This window comes from Ovis aries, chromosome 4 (assembly GCF_016772045.2).
Source record: "Ovis aries strain OAR_USU_Benz2616 breed Rambouillet chromosome 4, ARS-UI_Ramb_v3.0, whole genome shotgun sequence".
NCBI classification, from domain to species: Eukaryota; Metazoa; Chordata; class Mammalia; order Artiodactyla; family Bovidae; genus Ovis; species Ovis aries.
In genome coordinates this window covers 84,366,146-84,381,051 of record NC_056057.1, presented here as the reverse complement: position 1 = coordinate 84,381,051, position 14,906 = coordinate 84,366,146, and the positions used below count along the sequence as shown (strand labels likewise).

The following is a 14,906-nucleotide window of genomic DNA, read 5'->3' as shown; positions in this document are numbered from 1 at the left end:
GAACTGGTTAATTTAGCAATATAGAGATCTTTCAATGTGTTCTCTAACAATATTTCCTCTTTTAGAAAACTACCCGGAGGAAATCATTAGAGAACTTTTACAGTTAGGAAAAGTTATAGGAATAGAATAATTTAATGCCATTTCTGGTCTGTATAAGTACATTTCTGATGAAAATTTAAAGAAATTAAGTGTTGTTTTTTTTTCTCGCCTCCCAGATCAACTTGATCTGATGAGCTTCTTTAGTGGAATCAGCTTCCTGAGACTGCTAATTATATTCACATTGATGAGGTTAAATTTCTAAGTTTGAAAGGCTGAAGGAAAGATCCCAGTTGGATAACAATATCAATAAGCCCACTTTGTGGAGATCTATCTGAGTTAGCATCACACCCAGGAAATTCTAGATCTCACAGATCTTCTTTTCTCAATTTTTCCAACTCTGTTATTCATTTTCTTTATCAATTGAACCAAGCTCCTAGTGTTACGTTATGCTATATTAACAAATAAGATAGTTTGCAGATATTCCCTTAAGAAAAAAGATATTTATTTCTGTCCTTTATTTTTGGTAATATAAAGACTCAATGTTTTGCAAAATGGTTGAGTTATTTGAGAACCCACCTGGCCCAAAACTGAAGCATCAGACAAAAATTTCTCATTCCAACTCCTGTATCTTTCTCTACCCCTTTCTTCATCATTGCCGACATTCTTGAATGAGCAATTTGCTCTCGCTGCCTCCACTTCCTCAGTGCCACGTCTCTCCTCCACCTCCCACCATCTGGCTTGTACCCCCATCATTCTGCTGAAACTTTCTTCAAAAATTATGACTGATAATAGGCAGAGCTTCTTAATCCTTATTCCACTGTCTGCAAAAACTGGATGCTGTGTTTTATGTCCTTTGTTCGAAAATATACCTCCTTCCTTTCTTGATGTATAGGACCTACTGTCTCTGTTTAATTTTCCTTTTTATAACATTCCCCACATTTTCAGTTTATACCCTCCCTTTTGGCATCTTTACTGGAAGCATTTTTTAAAAAGAAATATAACAGATCAAGCTAATGTACCACTCCTATTCTTTCCCTCTCTTTTCTCCTATTCTAAAGTTGTTTTATCATTAATATACTTTTCTACATTTGTGTGTCTACATATAGTGTATGATACTTTGTTTTAAAACTCACATATACAGAATCTCTGCAGCTTGCTTTTGCTGAAGGTTATGTATTTGAGATTTATCTGTTTTGGTATATCTAGATTTAGTTCATTTTAATTTCTATGTTTATGAATTAATATAATCTTCTGTTTATGAATTAATGTCAGTTTCAACTACCCTTTAAATACAGACTCTTAAAATTAAGACTGTTTTTAGAGCAGTTTTAGGTTCACAGCAAAATTGAAGGGAAAGTACAGAGGATTCCCATATACATTCTACCACCAACACATGCCTAACATCCTCCATTATCCACATCTCCCAACAAACTTACATTTGTTACAGTTGATGAATGTACATTGACACATCATAGTCATCCAAAGCCCATAGTATATATCACCGTGCACTTCGGGTGTTGTGTATTCTATGGACTTGGTAAAATGTATAATGATGTGTATCCACCATTATGGTATGGAATAGTTTCACTGCCCTGAAAATCCTCTGTGTTCATCCTGCTCATCCGTTCCTCAAGCCAAACCCCTGAAAACCACTGATCTTTTTACTGTCTCCGTAGTTTTGTCTTTTGATAAGAAGATCATATAGTTAGAATAATATAGTCTGTAGCCTTTTCTGATTTGCATCTTTTTGCTTTGTTCCATCTTCTCAATAAAATATGAACAGGGACACCTGCTGGAAGAGAAAGGTGTAAAAGATCAGGTAGAAGATTGAAGAGAAAGGATCCATCATCACTACCATCATCCCAGGAAGCAAAAAAACTGACTCACTAGAGAAATGTAACAAGATTTCTGGGTCCTCTCAAGATTCAAACTGTGGCCTGAGACTATAGATTTAAAACGAGTCATCTGTGTGATTCCTATGACAACTAATTTTTCCCTGTTTGGGTGCAAAAAACCCTGAAGCAAGATATATTCACACATGGATTGGGGTTTATAGGGTGAGCTCGATTGAGAGAAAGAAGGAACAGGGAGTAGAAAGTATTTGCAAAGGAGTACTATGCCGATGATAATAGAATCTGTGCTGAAGAAGACAAAGTGATGAGAGGGGATTGATGGATAACAAGAAAGTGGCAGGATAAAGGGATCAAATGCCTCCACATCACTGAAGAACCATGTGGTTATATGGAAGTACTTGTATCAATAAACTGCACAGCTATGCAGGAGGAAGTTAGATCTTTCTACTTGAAAAGGTTCATTTTTTAAAAAGATGTAAAAATCCTACGTGTCACCATAAAACAAGTGACTGAAGGGGCAAAAGGTAAATGAGAGTGGATTATGGAAATCAAGAAATTGAGAAGCTGGGGCTTTTTGATGGGTCATCCACTTATTGAAATCACTGAGGATAAAGGTCAGAAACCAAACAGAATAGAAGACTTTTCTGGGAACAGAAGACTAGTGAATGAGGAGGTGTGACTAGGAGGTGAGCAGAAGAGTGGGAGAAGACATAGAAAGAATGCTATATATCCCAATGATGGTAGCATTACAAGAACAGAGACTGATGCAGGAGGGAAAGGGTGAGATAATTTGAAAGTAGCAAGGAACACACCTACCTCAACTCCTAGCCCTGATGTTTGCTCAGGACCCAGGTAGATTATAAGTAAAGCAAAGAGATGAAGGGAATATTTGAAGAAAGGAGAACAGCTGGTCACAGGTTGGGGTCACAGGAGACACTGGAAGGGTTTGTGTGAGAAGAGAGGTAAGTGGAGAAGACAAATAGAATTTGTGAGAAAAAGAACCAGTTAGAGAGGCTGGGCCTCCTGCAGATTGGTGAAGTATTGAATACCTGAGGAGGTGAAGATGATGGGATTAGTGGTGAGAGGCTCACCTTGGGGTTTCCCAGGGGGCGATAGTGATAAACAGTCAATGCAGGAGACTTAAGAAACAAGGGTTTGATCCCTGGGTCAGGAAGATCCCCTGAAGGAGGGCATGGCAACCCACTCCCATGTTCTTGCCTGTAGAATCCCATGGACAGAGGAGCCTGGCAATCCATAGGGTCGCACAGAATCAGACACAACTAAAGTGACTTAGCATGCACGCCCACATCTGGTGATACTCTCAGGGGTGTGTTAGCCTCAGGCATTACTTTGCAGTGTGGCCTCAGGACTGCTAGTCTGTCAGGAGCTGAGAGCTTTAGAATCTGCCAGGATTAGTTCCATTACCTTGGACAAGGCACCAAGCCTCTCAAAACCTCAGTCTTTGCACATGTGCGATGAGTAGTTGGTCTAAATAATATTTTTAATTTTTTCAGATGTTTAAAATATCTGAGAATAAACAAATGAGGTCATGCCACTGGTAAGTTTGTAGTACTAAAATTAAATATTCATCTTGCAAATCAATGATGTATTGGGAGATAATATTAGGAAGAATGAGAAATATCTGAGAATTTATACATCTGCTACATTCGGCCTCAAAACATGTTAATGATCTCAGCAGAACAAATAAGTGACAGAACAATTCAGCATATTTTAGAGACATTTGGTTATGCCTCCCTGCTAAGGCAGATACACTTCATAACTCATAAATATGAGTTGGTAATATATTTATGATCTCTCAAATGCTAAATCGTAAAGTTGAAACTGAATTGCCAACCGTTATCTCTCATCCTTTTTCCATTCTCTTGTCCCCCGATCCGATCTGTATTATTAGTTAACTAATTAGTTATTCTAATTATAACAGTAGAATAATGTATGAATGAGACATTTGAAAACATAATTGGTGAAGGCAATGAGTTAGTGGTGAAAATGCTCCTTCAAAATTAATATTTTTAATATTTAGATTAATTTTCTAACCTACTTGGTTGAGTTGATGGATCAATTCAGTCAGTCCTATAACCACACTAGTAACGTACTGATTAAAAGCTGGAGTGTGTTGCCATGCTCTCCTCCAGGGTAAACACTGCTTATTTCAATCCAAATTGTGGAACAGCTTCGTCTCCAATTAGATGAGGAATCACCCCTAGCTGTGGAGCTTTTCCTGAGATCTGGCTATGTAGCTGAGTTTGGTGTCCTGGTAGGCATTTTGTCGAATGGCTTAGATTCATTAGGGAGAGAAGTCTCTAAGGAATAAAAAAACAGCAAAGCTTGAGCTTGGTTGGAAAAGGACATTATTTAATATAAAAGGTGGGCAATGTGTACATTAAATATTCCTTGTTTTAAAATAAAAATGCTATATAAACACGTTATTGGACATGACTAAGCAACTATCACTCTCACTTTCAAAAACCTTATACATGTGAATTAATTCCACTCAAGCAAAGTTAAAGTTGGAATATTTCAGGAGTTGAAAAATAGATTTGCATATGAATGAAAGTGGTTAAGTAGTATCTTTTTCTTGTGATACTGAATGTAGCTTTAAAATTTTGTGTTTGAGAACCATGGCATATTAGCTTAGTTTCATCCTAGATATTGTACCTACAGTTTGAGTAATTGGCCACTAGATGGCAGGGCTGTAATAAAAGATCACAAGCCATAACGCGCATTCAGGGCTGTGCTGTGCTTAGTTTCTCAGTTCAGTTGCTCAGTCCTGTCTGACTCTCCGCAACTCCATGGACTGCAGCATGCCAGGCTTCCCTGTCCATCACCAATTCCTTGAGCTTGCTCAAACTCATGTCCATCGAGTCAGTGATACCATCCAACCGTCTCATCCTCTGTCATTCCCTTCTCCTCCTGCCTTCAATTTTGTCAAGCATCAGGGTCATTCCTAATGAGTCAGTTCTTTGCACCAGGTAGCCAAAGTATTGGCATTTCAGCGTCAGCATCAGTCCTCCAGTGAACATTTAAGACTGATTTCCTTTAGGATGGACTGGCTGGACCTCCTTGCAGTCTAAGGGACTCTCAAGAGTCTTCTCAAACACCACAGTTCAAGAGCATCAATTCTATGGCACTCAGCTTTCTTTATAGTCGAACTCTCACATCCATACATGACTACTGGAAAAACCATAGCTTTGACTAGATGGACCTTTGCTGGCAAAGTAATGTCTCTGCTTTTTAATATGCTGTCTAGGTTGGTCATAGCTTTTCTCCCAAGGAGTAAGCATCTTTTAATTTCATGGCTGCAGTCACCATCTGCAGTGATTTTGGAGCCCAAGAAAATGAAGTCTGTCACTGTTTCCATTGTTTCCTCATCTATTTGCCATGAAGTGATGGGACCAAATGCCATGATCTTAGTTTTCTGAATGCTGAGCTTTAAGCCAGCTTTTTCATTCTCCTCTTTCACTTTCATCAAGAGGCTCTTCAGTTCCTCTTCACTTTCTGCCATAAGGGTGGTATCATCTGCATACCTGAGGTATTAATATTTCTCCTGGCAATCTGGATTCCAGTTTGTGCTTCATCCAGTCCAGCATTTTGCAGGATGTACTCTGCATATAAGTTAAATAATCAGGGTGACAATATACAGCCTTGACATACTCCTTTCCCAATTTGAAATCAGTCTGTTGTTCCAAGTTTGGTTCTAACTGTTGCTTCTTGCCCTGCATACAGATTTCTCAGGAGTCAGGTCAGGTGGTCTGGTATTCCCATCTCTCTCAGAATTTTCCACAGTTTGTTGTCATCTACACAGTCAAAGGCTTTGGCATAATCAATAAAGCAGAAATAGATGTTTTTCTGGAACTCTCTTGTTTTTTCCATGATCTAGCGGATGTTGGCAATTTGATCTCTGGTTCCTCTGGCTTTTTAAAATCCAGCTTGTACATCTGAAAGTTCATGGTTCACATACTGCTGAAGCCTGGCTTGGAGAATTTTGGGCATTACTTTACTAGCGTATGAGATGAGTGCAATTGTGCAGTAGTTTGAACATTCCTTGGCATTACCCTTCTTTGGGATTGGAATCCTTGGCCACTGCTAAGTTTTCTAAATTTGCTGGCATATTGAGTGCAGTACTTTCACATCATCATCTTTTAGGATTTGAAATAACTCAACTGGAATTCCATCACCTCCACTAGCTTTTTTTGTAGTGATGCTTCCTGAGGCCCACTTGACTTTGCATTCCAGCATGTCTGACTCTAGGTGAGTGATCACACCATCATGGTTATCTGGGTCATGAAGATCTTTTTTGTATAGTTCTTTTGTGTATTCTTGCCACCTCTTAATATCTTCTGCTTCTGTTAGGTCCATACTGTTTCTGTCCTTTATTGTGCCCATCTTTGCATGAAATGTTCCCTTGGGATCTCTAATTTTCTTGAAGAGATACCTAGTCTTTCCCAGTCTATTGTTTTCCTCTATTTCTTTGCATTGATCACTGAGGAAGGCTTTTTATTTTTCCTTACTATTCTTTAGAACTCTGCTTTCAAATGGATATATCTTTCCTTTTCTCCTTTGCCTTCTCATATTTTATCAGCTATTTGTAAGGCCTCCTCAGACAACCATTTTGTCCTTCTTCATTTCTTTTTCTTGGGGATGGTCTTGATCACTGCCTCCTGTACAATGTCACGAATCTCTGTCCATAGTTCTTCAGGCACTCTATCATATCTAATCCCTTGAATCTATTCATCACTTCCACTGTATAATCATAAGGGGTTTTATTTAGGTCAAACCTGAATGGTTTTCCCTACTTTCATCAATTTAAGTCTGAATTTGGCAATAAGGAGTTCACGATCTGAGCCCCAGTCAGCTCCCTGTCTTGTTTTTTGCTGACTGTATAGTGCTTCTCCATCTTTGGCCACAGAGAATATAATCAATCTGATTTTGGTATTGACCATCTGGTGATGTCCATGTGCAGAAACTTCTCTTGTGTTGTTGGAAGAGGATGTTTGCTATGACCAGTGTGTTCTCTTGGCAAAACTCTGTTAGCCTTTGGCTTAGTCTCTCAATTGTGTCCAACTCTTTTGGACTGTAGTCTGCCAGGTTCCTTTGTCCATAAGGATTCTCCAGGCAAGAATACTGGAGTGGGTTATCGTGTCCTCCTCCAGGGGATCGTCCCAACCCAGGGATCCATCCCAGGTCTCCTGCATTGCAGGCAGATTCTTTATCGTCTGAGCCGCCAGGCATGAATACTGGAGTGGGTAGCCTATCCCTTCCTCAGCAGATCTTTCTGAATCCAGGAATCAAATCGAGGTCTCATGCACTGCAGGTGGATTCTTTACGAGCAGCTAGCAAGGAAGCCTGGACATTCTGTAGGCACAAGCAATTGAAAGAGCCGACAAGTGGAAAGCCTTGTAATGTGATTTAAAAGCACAAGTTAAGCACATACTTAGAATTTTTGCAAATGCTGACGGTGCAGAAATGAATATTATATTGTCTCCATTCTCAAAGTGTTGATAGTCTTGTAGCCAAGACTACTATATGTATGAATTTTTTAAAGCATTATGGTAAAATGTGATAAATACTATTATAGTTTTTTTTTTTTTTTCAAAGTAATGAGAACATAAGGACTATTGCAAATAATTCAGCATCGGAAGAAGATGTCAAGGTAAGGAGTTATTAGAAAATTCTAAAGAAGGTAAAATCTGAGAGGAGCTCATCTTTTTATAAAAAAAACAAAAACCTATTGTAAGCCAAAAAGTACAAAGGAAACTTATCTGTAACTGTTATGGACAAAGTGGCAATATAAAATTTTTAATTTTTTTTTAAAAAAAAGAAAAATGAATTTACTACTTTTAATGTAATCTTTACTTCTAATTAGGCTTCCCTGGTGGCTCAGCAGGTAAAGTGTCTGCCTCCAATATGGGAGACCTGAGTTCAATCCCCAGGTCGGGAAGATCCCCTGGAGAAGGAAATGTCAACCCACTCCAATACTCTTGCCTGGAAAATTCCACAGACAGAGGAGCCTGGTAAGCTACAGTCCATGGATTGCAAAGAGTCGCACAAAACTGAACAACTTCACTTACTTCTAATCTGGTGGTTCTCCACCGGGGACAGTTTTGACTTCTATAGCACCTTTGGCAATATCTGGAGACATTTTTGGTCATCACAGTTAGGGAGAGGATGCTACTGGCATCCAGTGGTCAGGGTTGCTGCTAAACAGCCCATTATGCACAGGACAGGTGCCAACAAGACAAAAATTACCTGGCCCCAAATGTCAACATTGCCAAGGTATGGTAAACACAGCCAAATGTATCCAGAGATTTAAAACTGGGGAAGAGGACAGCAGTAAAAGTTCAGTGTTTAGGAATGAGTTCTGTTCGGAGTGTGAAAACTAGAATTTTTGTCTCTGGTGTCTGGAAAGAGAAGTTAGAAATAGCACCTTGAATTAAAGATATGTAGGCAGGCAAGCCCCACTCAGCAACATTTGAATATGTGCGGATGGAACGGGAGCAACAGAAGCTTAATTTTGCCTTGGCAAATAAAGGTTAGAGTGGAGTGGCCAGAGTCGGCACTATGGACCCAGGTAGGCCAGGGTTTGAATCTAACTCAGGCATTGATCAGCTGGCTGACTCATTTTACTCTCTAAGTTTCCATTCCTTTAAAATGGAGGATTTTTTGAAAGAATTGGAAGTGTAGGTAAAATGCCTAGGACACGCCAAGTGCTTAATAAATATTTTTAGAGTCTTAACTATTTAGAGTCTTAACTATACTTCTCCCCCAGTTGTCTTCATCCCTTTTGGAAAATTGGTTAGTCAGAATATAACTATATTGCATAATACTGAATAAAAGAGATAAGAAAGCATTCTTCAGCGATCAATGCAAAGAAATAAAGGAAAAGAACAGAATGGGAAAGACTAGAGATCTCTTCAAGAAAATTAGAGATACCAAGGGAACATTTCATGCAAACATGGGCTCGATAAAGGACAGAAATGGTATGCACCTAACAGAAGCAAAAGATATTAAGAAGAGGTGGCAAGAATACATGGAAGAACTGTACAAAAAAAGATCTTCACGACCCAGATAATCATGATGGTGTGATCACTCACCTAGAGCCAGACATCCTGGAATGTGAAGTCAAGTGCGCCTTAGAAAGCATCACTACGAACAAAGCTAGTGGAGGTGATGGGATTCCAGTTGAGCTATTTCAAATCCTGAAAGATGATGCTGTGAAAGTGCTGCACTCAATATGCCAGCAAATTTGGAAAACTCAGCAGTGGCCACAGGACTGGAAAAGGTCCATTTTCATTCCAATCCCAAAGAAAGGCAATGCCAAAGAATGCTCAAACTACCACACAATTGCACTCATCTCACATGCCAGTAAAGTAACGCTCAAAATTCTCCAAGCCAGGCTTCAGCAATACGTGAACCATGAACTTCCTGATGTTCAAGCTGGTTTTAGAAAAGGCAGAGGAACCAGAGATCAAATTACCAACATCCGCTGGATCATGGAAAAAGCAAGAGAGTTCCAGAAAAACATCTATTTCTGCTTTGTTGAATATGCCAAAGCCTTTGACTGTGTGGATCACAATAAACTGGAAAATTCTGAGAGAGATGGGAATACCAGACCACCTGACTTACCTCTTGAGAAACCTGTATGCAGGTCAGGAAGCAACAGTTAGAACTGGACATGGAACAACAGACTGGTTCCAAATAGGAAAAGGAGTGCGTCAAGACTGTCTATTGTCACCCTGCTTATTTAACTTCTATGCAGAGTACATAATGAGAAACGCTGGACTGGAAGAAACACAAGCTGGAATCAAGATTGCCGGGAAAAATATCAATAACCTCAGATATGCAGATGACACCACCCTTATGGCAGAAAGTGAAGAGGAGCTAAAAAGCCTCTTGATGAAAGTAAAAGAGGAGAGTGAAAAAGTTGGCTTAAAGCTCAACATTCAGAAAACAAAGATCTTGGCATCTGGTCCCATCACTTCATGGGAAATAGAGGGGGAAACAGTGGAAACAGTGTCAGACTTTATTTTGGGGGGCTCCAAAATCACTGCAGATGGTGACTGCAGCCATGAAATTAAAAGACGCTTACTCCTTGGAAGAAAAATTATGACCAACCTAGATAGCATTTTCAAAGCAGAGACATTACTTTGCCAACTAAGGTCCATCTAGTCAAGACTATGGTTTTTCCTGTGGTCATGTATGGATGTGAGAGTTGGACTGTGAAGAAGGCTGAGTGCCAAAGAATTGATGCCTTTGAACTGTGGTGTTGGAGAAGACTCTTGAGAGTCCCTTGGACTGCAAGGAGATCCAACCAGTCCATTCTGAAGGAGATCAGCCCTGGATGTTCTTTGGAAGGAATGATGCTAAAGCTGAAACTCCAGTACTTTGGCCACCTCATGCGAAGAGTTGACTCATTGGAAAAGACTCTGATGCTGGGAGGGATTGTGGGCAGGAGGAGAAGGGGACGACAGAGGATGAGATGGCTGGATGACATCATGGACTCGATGGACGTGAGTCTGAGTGAACTTCGGGAGTTGGTGATGGACAGGGAGGCCTGGCGTGCTGCAATTCATGGGGTCGCAAAGAGTCGAACATGACTGAGCGACTGAACTGAACTGAACTGAACTGAAAACGAGGGGGAAAAACACAAGAATTTTGGGATGTGAAGAGAAAAGGTGAATGACAAAACAAAACTTTTGCAAGACGTCATTGGGAGAAATATCAAAAGCTGAGATAGAATCATGAAGATTCTGAACAATATTCCTCTCCATTAGCAAGGAGATAGCTGAGATTTCTGTGAGGAGGTGAGGGATGGGAAGGGATGATGGGGGAGGAGGTGTTGCTGTGATTATCCACACACGGCCAAGTTAAATCCAACTCTGGGGCTTCCCAGGTGGCCCTAGTCGTATAGAACTCACCTGCCAATGCAGGAGACGTAAAAGACACGGGTTCGCTCCCTGGGTCCAGAAGATACCCTGGAGGGATAAATGGGAGCTCACCCCACTGTTCTTGCCAGGAGAATCCCATGGACAGAGGAGCCTGGTGGGCTATAGGCCGGGTCCTAGGGTTGCAAACAGCTGGACACACAAATCCAACTCTCTGCTCCTACAGCCACGCAGCTGCCCTGGATGAATCACATGGCGGTGCTGACTGCTCTCCTGTTCTCCTCCCCTAAGTAGATGACTTTGCCCCCTGCAATGATACTGTATATCCCCAATCCATTCTCCTTGACTACTTCACACTGTATTTCTGAACCTTTTTTAAAATCTTGGAAGCCATCCTCCAACACAACGAGTCGTCCTGCTCCAGGACCGTATCCTCAGGAATGTTGAAGGCAGGGCACAGGGAAGGATCAGCTGAGGAATCCACCAGAAATGAAGCTTCTAGAATAAAGGTAGCCATGACTTCCAACAGAAATGTGGATTCCTTTCCAGTTTTGCTAATTGTGCCCAGGGCCTCCTGGGTTTGTATAGTGATGCTAATGTTTCAGGCTAATTCTACTTTGAAGACCAAGAGAAGGGGACAGAGGGGGTGGTGAGGAAAGAGGACTTGGCTTGGCAGGGAAAATGTGGGTCCTTCAGCAGCACAGCAGACCTCATTCCAGAGCTGGAATTCAGACATGCTCAGCTGTAACCAAAATGCAAGCCTCATGAGTCCCACAGTGAAGGCTCTTGGGTTGTGCTGAGCTGGTGAGGTGTCAGTCAAATATAAAGCTAATAGAATACTTGCTGAAACAATATTCCAGAGCTATCATTTATACCATCCAGAGAAGTCTAGCTCAGCCATGGTAAAGGTTAAATGAAAGAAGTGAAAGTGTTAGTCTCTCAGTCATTTCCAACTCTTTGTGACCCCATGGATTGTAGCCAGCCAGGCTCCTCTGTCCATGGGATTCTCCAGGCAAAGGATACTGGGGTGGGTTGCCATTCCCTTCTCCAGGGGATCTTTCCAACTCAGGGATCAAACCCGGATCTCCTACATTGCAGGCAGATTACTTACTGTCTGAACCACAGGTGGAAAGAAAGTGGTAACTGAAGTGACATCTACATAGAAAAATAACAATGGAAATCAAAACAAGCAGCAGTGGTTGGAAGCTATGTATGACATGGATGGTGCCCAACATGCTGTGGCCCGTCTTTCTACAATAGTTCAGACATAAAAATGTGGGCGTGTGAACAGTAGATCCTTTTCTAAAAAGCTTTAAAATAAATCCTTTGTGGCCTTCCACATGGTTCTTTAAGTGTCTAAAACACAGTCAATGTTCAGTATATAGACATCTTTATAAAAACATAGGGCAAAATGTAACACTGCCCTTTTACACTACATCTCAAATAGTTTTGTGTTCTTTTTTGAAGCAGGAAGAAACCTTCATTGAAAGTCACAAGGAGACAGGGGTCTCCCAACTGAACATTGAAATGGTGATACCCACTGCCATTTGTTATTAAATGGCTAGTAAACAATTTATTGACTGTAACCCCTCACCATCATGGTACCATATCCACATACATTTAGTCACCTGCCTGTGGCTGGTAAGATAATATGATCCATCCTGTACTCAGTGAGACTGAGTCTGACTTCTTAGTAATAGTTGCAGAAAATCTTGGGCTGTGTTCCTAATCAAAAGAACTTTTAATAAATTGGAATAGCATCTTTTTGTAAGGAAAATCTCTTTTTATTTTGATTTGCAGAATGGAATTTTTTTTTCATGTTTCAGATCTCTGTATTTCTTCTTTATAACCTTACATTTCTCTTGTGTTCTTTTAACTCATGCACATGTGTTCTGTGTACAATTTTTAAAAGTAACAAATTTCTATGTATAAAAATAGTTTCATTTTTCTTGCTTTGAATTATGTATCTGGCCTAAAGTGTTAGAATTACAAAAGAGTAACAGAAGGGATATGAATACATATAAATGGTCACCAGAAACAGTATCTTTCTCTTAGAAGTATGATCTAAAATAGTTTGAATACTCTTCTTTGAAACTGTACTCTGAATCATTGCCATCATTTCCCCTTATGTATGGCTAGTTTGAATTAAAATGAACTCAGCAATACTGTAAGCTGTTTTCTTTTCAAACAGGAATATTCAATGTAATATTTCATGGGAAGGCAGCAGGTCTACGAGTTTTTTTGTTTTTGTTTTTGTTTTTATGATAATTCATTGTTTTATTCAAGAAACACTCAGTTGTGTATAGTGGTAATATTGCTGCTTTGAGAAACTGGCCAATTGTACAATTGTATAATTGTATTTGTATACTTATAAAAAGTATTAAAACTGAACATATCAAAGTGATTAGTTTTGTTTTTTCTCTTTTGCATTATGTATTTGGCCTAAAGTGTTGGAATCACAACAGGAAGACAAAATGGCTCAATACATATAAAAAGTGCCAGACATTTTATATTATATATCATGAAATGATATCTCTCTCTTAGACATATCTTCCGAAATAGTCATGAGTCCCCTTAGTTTGAACCTACTCTATGAAATCTTTTGCCATCCTTTTCCCTTGTGTTTAACTAGTTTGAATTAAAATGAACTCAATTATATTGTGAGATTTTTTTTTAAATAGAAATGTATTCAACTTAATGCTTCATGAGAAGTCAGCATGCCTATTAGATTTTTCCATTATTCATCGTTTTATTCAAGAAATACCCAATTGTGTATAGTGGTAACGGTGCTGGTTTGGGTAGCAACTGGCCATTTGTGTGGATCTAATCAACTCTATCTGAGCTTGGTCTAAGAATGTGCCACAGGGCAGATATGCCTCTGGAGGCTCCCTGAGAGCCTGGGGCCTCACCAGGGAGAGCTTTTTGCATGGAGACAGGGGGAGGGGAAGTGCCAGGGTCTGGCCTTGAACTAAAACCTCAGGAATTCAGTGGTGTCATCACAATGAGAATGTCCTGTGTCAGGAGTGAACCCACATCTACAGCATGATGACTGATGGGGCCTGAGCTGGACATCAGGGTGTGACTTCAACCTGAGAAGGGACTCCACCCCTGATACACGGGCAGCATCAGTTAAATGCAGCCAGTCCTCCTAGGAGGGCAAGGCCCCCCACATGTTGGCTCTCAGAGCAGAGACCAAGAGGAGTGAAAGATGTGACGTGAATATGCCCTGAGGTCAGACTGTCAGAGTTGAAGTGTGACCTCAGCGGTGGAGCCCGGCTTCCCTCTGGGACTGGACGGATGGAGTCCAGGTCCTGGACCCCCATCCTGGACCTGCTGGTGGGGAAAGGGAGGGGAGGGGAACACCTCTTCACACTGACTTTGCTGAGCAGCCCTCTGCTCATTCACACATAACACTGTCATTTGACTTACTGTCCTCTAGTAAGCCTTGCTCAGGTTGACTCTGAAGTCATTTTGTCCCTTTAGGGGGACTTAGAAAGAAAGAAAGAAAGAAAGTGAAGTCTCTCAGTTGCATCCAGCTCTTTGCGACCCCATGGACTGTAGCCCACCAGGCTCCTCGGGACTTAGGTGACTCCATATAGGACACCTAATTGCACAGGTGAACCCAGAGCCTCCTTACTACTGTCTTTGAGGAACAAAGCAGATTGCTGTTGCCCACACCTGTAGTCTGTCCATGTCACTGGGTTCAGGGATGGGATTTTGTGTCACCCCGTCTACACTGGGAAAATAAGACCAAGAAATAGCAGCCTCAGTAAGTCACAGATCATGGAAGAGCCCAGGTGGCTGGTAAAACATCAGAGATGATCTTAGTGCTGCAAAGAGTCCTGTCTGCTCCTTCCTCCAGAGCAGGGTCCTGAGTGTGCATGGACACACTGTGTGGATGATGTGGATGGACTGTTGTGGATGGACACACTGTGTGGATGATGTTCAGCATCTGAACACCCTGAGGGTAAGATTCCCAGCTCACATAGGATGTATTTGGTGGTTTAGTCACTAAGTCGTGTCCAACTCTTTTGCAACCCCATGGACTGTAGCCTGCCAGGCTCTTCTGTCCAGGGGATTCTCTAGGTGAGAACACTGGAGTGGGTTGTCA

The 14,906-nt window shown here is 40.8% G+C and overlaps 1 long non-coding RNA gene across 1 annotated transcript in view; it reads left to right on the top strand.

Annotated features, from left to right (window-relative positions):
• The window catches only part of LOC132659754 (uncharacterized), a 29,901-nt gene extending 16,702 nt beyond the window's left edge, over positions 1 to 13,199 (top strand). Inside the window, exon 2 of the long non-coding RNA XR_009600518.1 lies at positions 1,823 to 13,199. This is a non-coding gene — a long non-coding RNA (uncharacterized LOC132659754). The remainder of the gene's footprint in view (positions 1 to 1,822) is intronic.
• The last annotated feature ends 1,707 nt before the right edge of the window (positions 13,200 to 14,906 follow it).